The sequence below is a fragment of the Mauremys reevesii genome, linkage group 12 (genome assembly GCF_016161935.1).
Source record: "Mauremys reevesii isolate NIE-2019 linkage group 12, ASM1616193v1, whole genome shotgun sequence".
Taxonomy (NCBI): domain Eukaryota; kingdom Metazoa; phylum Chordata; order Testudines; family Geoemydidae; genus Mauremys; species Mauremys reevesii.
In genome coordinates, this window is record NC_052634.1 from 44374325 (window position 1) to 44381122 (window position 6798).

General features: G+C 44.0%; 1 non-coding gene across 1 annotated transcript; it reads right to left on the reverse strand.

Annotated features, from left to right (window-relative positions):
- Nucleotides 1-72, reverse strand: TRNAG-UCC. The gene has a single exon. It is a non-coding gene; the product is annotated as a tRNA-Gly (tRNA).
- Between the last annotated feature and the right edge of the window lie 6726 nt (nucleotides 73-6798).

Below are 6798 nucleotides of genomic sequence, written 5' to 3' on the forward strand. Positions count from 1 at the left end.
TGCACTGGCTGGGAATTGAACCCAGGTCAACTGCTTGGAAGGGAGGTATGCTCACCACTATACCACCAATGCATCTGGCAAAAAGACCACTTATGCTTGCCCAATGAGGCATTTTACTGCCTATTAAAATGTACTGGAGTCTCATCACTAAAAAAACCTACCTCTACCTTCACCTGGGTTTGGACCATCAGCCTCTCAATTAGGTCACCAAAGTGGTTAATCACAGACACAGGTAACTACCCTACTTCCCAAGCTTGTCTATGAAGCACCTACAGGGGTACACCTGGCTAGTGAGGGAGGCACACTGCTGGGGTTATGAGTTCAGGCCTCACCCAAGGCATCGGTTTTCATTAGCCATGGAGCTTCCCCCACTCACTTTGTCTAATCCACATGGAAAGTGCCATATGTGGGTGAAGAGAGTAAATTCTAAACTCTGAAATGTGGAGGTGGCCCATAGATTGGGATAAGGGGTTTGAAGAGAAAAATCTCTAAGGATATAAAACCAGACAGTCTCCAGGGGCAGGTACGGTACAATGCCTCAACAGGGAGCCATTTGGGGGAGGGGGGTTCACTTCCTCTGTTCAATGTCCTGAGAGGTATTTTAAGATGAAGATAACACCATGGCTAACAGTTGACTGGCACGTCCTGGGTTAAAGGAAGGAAGGGACTTGGGTTAATAGTCGGAAGATTTGTGTTACCGTCACTGTCTGACCCACCTTCAGTGCAGAGGTTTGTACGTTGCTGGGTGGAACGCACAGACTCCTGGAGAGAAGGGGCAGCTGTTTCCATGGCAGAGAGCCTGGCACCTAGGAGACTTTCTTGACTTGCTGTTTTGAGGCAATTCAAGAAAATAATGGTGGACCTACAATGTCCGGTCCAAAATTTTAGGCCCCCCCCCCGCTGCCACTCCAGCTGCTGCCCCAGACAGGGGAGCCCCAGGGGGCCTGCTGCTGCTCCGGCCACCCCAGGAGTGCTGCTGCCGGGGGCTACCGAGCTGTGGCTGCTCCTGCTGCCCACGGAACCACAGGAGGGAGATGATTTTTTGACAGTGACGGACGCCTCGTCCTAAAGGCCTTTGTCTGCCCCCTTTTAGTGATTGTTTGGCACAGGAATGCAGCCCTCACTCCTGGGTCTCTCCTGGGGAAATAATGTTTCTGTGCAAAACACCAAAGCTTTTGACAGAAAGGAAGAAAAGGAAATGGCCACACAATGGGACTAGGACATAAGGAATGAAACACAAGATGCTTCTCCCATGTGCATTGACTTTGAACCTTGTTGTTTGCAGTGTTGTTGTATCCATGTTGGTCCCAAGACATGAGACACAAGGGGGAGGGGGTCACATAATATCTTCTAAAGGACCAAGGAAGGGAGTATTATTTACTCCTTCTCATAACACAAGAACTAGGAGGGGTCACCACATGAAATGAATAAGATGCAGGTTTGAAATGAACACACTTCCCTCAATCTCCTGGCAACGCTTCTACTAACGCAGCCCAATCTGCTGTTAGCCTTCTTGGCAACAAGGGGACTGTTGACTCATATCCAGCTTCTCATCCACTGTAATCCCCAGGTCCTTTTCTGAAGAACTGCTGCTTAGCCAGTCGGTCCCCAGGCTGTAGCAGTGCAGGGGATTCTTCCTTCCTCAGTGCAGGACTCTGCACTTCTCCTTGTTGAACCTCCTCAGATTTCTTTTGGCCCAATCCTCCAATTTGTCTAGGTCACTCTGGACCCAAACCCTACCCTCCAGCACTTGGATTCTTTACATGCTTTCACAGAGTGAAGAGCACATGTTCCATAATTTCATATGGCAGAGTTTTCTGCTATAGGGAGCTTTCCCTGTGTGAATTTGACAGGTGAATCAACATACAGGCATATTGTGACCCTTCTCAGGGAGCTGAGGGCTGTGAGTTTCCTTGTTGCCACCTGCCACTAGGAAGACGGAGTTTTGCATTTGGCAGCTGGATGTTAGTGACCAAACTCACCCAGACCATCAGGCACTCAACCTCCTCTGAGCTACAGCAGCCACCCTAACCCCTGAGTTCCTTCAATGTGTCCCCCTCTGGGGTGCAGCCCGGATCACCAGATACTCAGAGAAATCCCAGATTCTCTCTGCCCAAAGCAATGGTATATCCCAGGTTACTAGTTTTACTGTGGATCACTGCTACTGTATCTCACACAGCACTTGAGTATAGTTATCAAACAAGCAGAAATTTATTTAACAACCGATAGAGATTTAAACAAACAAATGTGAGTGATGGAAACCAACTGTTACCAACTAAACAAAATCAGAAAATGCAACCTACACTTTTTAATAGTTACCTTTCCTATCTAAGTAGAGTCTCACCTCACACTTCAGTCAATTTCACTGATTCCTAGTCCCTAGGAGCCACGGCCCTGCCTTTCATGAAGCACCACTGGTCATTAGGAATCTCCTTGGTGAATGGACCCAGAGTGTTTTTCTCCACCCTGTTATGAACTGAATCAGTCTTTTGTCTTTATTCACAGAAAGGACGAACTCCTCAGTCTCATATTGTTCTTGTCACTTCCACAGGGTTTTGATGTCTATAATTTGTCTTTGATGGTTTTCCATTGGCTTCTCTGGGTTGGTGCAAAGGCTGACAATGGAGCAATACATCACATAACTGGCTACCAAGGAACAGGTGCCAATTCCCTCCCACTGGAATGGGCCATTCCCAACAAGACCTATGATTGGGGTGACTCACTTTCACAACAATACCATATGGGCATAATTTTCCATGTACTTACATTACCCCTTAACCATGCCTCAGACACACCTCTCGCAGTGATTCGGAGTATCAATAATTTACAAGCTTTCAGTAGAGATCTCACTGCTATGCTTCCTGGATAAATATCATAAAAGCAGTGTATTAGCTGTGGGGAGTTTGTCAGGTCTGAGACAGGAGTTGCTTGTGAAGAACTGTGACCCCCTTTGCCAATTGGCACCAATGAGCTTTTGTCACAGATGCACTGAGCTATACAGTCACCCCCTGATAGAACAGAAAGGCCAGCACAAAAAACAGAGAGAGGAACAATAAGATACTAAAATGACAATGGCTGGAACTCTCCATTTCTCTCAGTCTTTGCATTCATGGGCACTAAGAGCTGTAGCTACAGTTGAGGAACCAGGTGAGCGGACAGCTGGCTCAGCCCTCCATACGAGTAACTTTCTCACACATAGGGAGATGGGTCAAAATTGGAATTGATGTTAAGGCTGTGTCTACACTTCAAACACTGGAAATAGTCTTCTGACAACCCAACACTGCCTACACTGGGGCTCAGGTCACATTAACTACTTCTCTCAGTGGAGAGAACTTTTCACACCCCTGAGAGATGTGGCTCTGCCAACACAGCTTTTCTACATCGACCAGCCTTTAGCTGGCTTATTGACCTGAAAGGCAATGGATTTCAGTCTTGTTCTTTATATTGATGGTTGATGAGTGCAGCTGTCCTACCTGCTGGACACATCCTGTGACAGATGTCAGGCCTTTCCTTTGCAAATTAGAGAAGTGGGGAAGACAGTGACCCTTACAGTCTAAGTGGGTAAAAACTTATACAACTTGTCACCTCGAGTAGCTTTCCTTTGAATAGAAATTGACTTTGAAACTAAGCAAAAAAATTCTATTTGAAAACACAAAATATTAAAATCGATACTGGGCCAATATTCTCTTATACACACTCTCTCACACACATTCACCCTCCCCAACCTTTGGAGTGAGGTTTTTGACCAGAACTCCTTACACTACAGGGGGTAAATTAAATCAAATTAACTATTCAAGATTAGCCACCATTTCCTGTACGACTAACAAAACAAAACAAAAACAACTTTCAGTTTTCCAAAATACTTCAGATTATCACACATTTAGTCTCTTCTTCTTTAACCAATAACTTCACCAATAATCTCATTTTAATAGATGATAAAAACATATTCAAAGATCACAAATTCTTATCATATATGTTAGTTTTCTTCTAATGCCCATTGCCAACAACTGAACCTTGGCTCAAGATGTGGTTTGTCCCAACCACTTCTGTGAGTTCAGTTATCTCAGGATCTTCTGCAGTATGTGTTGGTGGAAGGGGTCTCCTATGTGGGAATCTTTGCATCATGAGGAAAAATACCTCTCGTGTCACACTTTTAATCTTTCAAAGTGAGAGAAGATAGAGAAGTGATGTAAATGCATAAAACACAAGAGAGAACTGTCTGGTCTACACTAAAGACATTTATCGGTTAACTATATTACTCCGATGTGTGAAAAATCCACACCACTGAGCAATGTAGTTACACAGCCCTAACCCCCTGTGTAGATAGCTATACATCAGCAGCAGAACTTCTCCTGCCAAAAGAGCCACTGCCGCTTGCGAGGGTTGGACTAATCAAGTCCGATGAGAGAAATCTCTCCCATTGGCTGAAAGCGTCTGTAATAGCAGCGCTACAGCAGCGCAGCTACATTGGTGCAGCTGCACCAACATCAGCTTTATTGTGTAGCCATAGCATCAGACACAAAACCATAGAATCAGAACTCAACATGCGAGTATCCGGAAGTCTGAAATTGGAGCCTGATACATTCATTGCCTCATTGGTTACCATCATTTCTACAGCCTTGAAGTCCTTGTTACCCAATCAGGCAGCCAGTTTGGGATCCACGGGGAAGGAATGTCCTTTGAAGCTCTCTCTCTTTGGATCCAAATGGTAAAGGATGATTGTTCTCAATGTAACCTGGCATCCTTTGGAACTGTAATCAGTGACACTGAACTAGGAAATGGAGTTGTACAAACAATTTTCCTTGGGTCATTGGTCACCATAGCTTCCTTTACTGGGGTGGAAACCAAGAACTGGATGTGGACTCTTTCAGCCCCAGCTCTTTCCAAATCCTTGGTCTTGGTTAGGGTAAATTTACACTTCTCCAAAGCAGAATCCTTTACAAAACCACTCCAAATCTCAGCAGTGTTAGTGAGGCTTACCAAAACAAGGAGGCTTACCAAAACATGCCCAGCTTTTCTTTAATTTGGTGGCACAGTTCCAGGCAAGGGACTGGATACAGGGCTGGATCACAATCTTCATTAGTGACCAGAGTTGGAGTTTCTATTCAAAAATAGCTATTTTTCTGCAGCTATAAGATTTCCAAAACTGATTTGATTTGATATACATTTTTAGCACTACAAAGGATAAATTCAACAAAACTCCACTTCTATTTCCTCAACATCTGCATCATGAAGGGCAGCATCTCCGATACAATAAGATTAGCTAGGAAAGAACTTCTGTAGGGCCTGGGTTACAAAGGCTTTGGAACCAAATACCTGGGCATTGTGCCTAGTTCAAAAATCACTTAGCATGGAATTTTCTCCCCAGAACATCTGGGACAATATTGACTTAAACAATTGAACTACACTGTGATCATATGCACTTCCTTCAGTTAGTTGGGGTTCTGCTGTTGTTCACAATTTCTGAGTAGAGATTTTAAATCACTGCTGTTTCTTTGTTAGCCTGTCCAGTAAATTGGAGAGTTCTCTAATGCAGACAGAACTGCACCTCAACCTTTCTCCATGTCATCATGCAGGGATGGGGAAAAAGCAAAGCTGAAGTGAGAAATGATGACTTTAGCAAATAGTCATTTGTCTTAAATTCTCCAATAAATCTGCACTACATCCTATCAAACTGAACTACTATCCAATTGAGTGACCAAACAGCCTTCAGGAAAGACAGAAACCCACATCACAGAGAGCTAGAATACATGGCAATGAAAGTGTGAAGTGAAATTCCAGAGCAGGTTATATCTGATTATTCAGAATCAGGACAAGAGATTCTCCCATCACATTCTCCTCTGATCCATTCAAACATACTTCACTCAGCACTGTCTCAATAGCCAGTTATGTTATTTACAAAATTTTTAGTATCCGAGCATTGCTATAATTTGGGACAAAACCACTCACACCTTGCCAGAAGTGGCTTTACCAATAGATGGAACCTGGGATTTAAACTCCCAATGATCACACTGTGTTTGGGATCCATTTGAATTCCCCTTCCAGGTCTTTGACACTTTCATCTCCAGTCAGAGCGACTCTGATATAGGATTAAAGAAGTCAAAGCATCATCTCCAAGCACAGACAGCTAAGAACTGTTCCTCACAGGACACTTTGAGAAGTGGATGGATAGAATGTGATGATGATAACCTCTGCATGGCTCAGACAAAAGGTAACAGTTCTGCAGTGATGGGGAAGGAGGGAATCTCTGCATCTCCCCATCTCCTTCCAGTGTCTCAGAGGCTGAAATGACACTTTTTTTCCTGCCCCTGCTCCTCTTCATTTAACTATAATTTGAAAAATTCCCATTGTACCTGCTCTTCAGCACAACCCAGAGCAACGTGAGAACAAGTGGCAATGATACAATCTGTATCACTGGTGACTAACAATAACTTTGAAATAGGAAGAATAGTATAAATGTGATGCTCCCTGGTTCCTGATAGGAAGGGCACACTAGAATTACTCATGGGATAATGGAGTTGATAGAAAGGACAAATGGGTCCACCTCAAAACAGGGCAAACTGCAAAAGGCAAAAATGGGCCACTCCTCTGGTCAAACTGAGGGATAACCATGCTGCAAACAGTTCAAACAGCTTTAAAAGTTACTATGTGGGAATCAGGAAAATTATTAGAGAAAAAAAAGTATTGATAGCCCTAGAGGTGTTTATGTTGCTGATCTCCCTTGCAGATTCTCTGATGACTAACATGGGCTAAGTGCCCACAGAAGGTTTTCCCACACTCACTGCATTCATAGGGCCT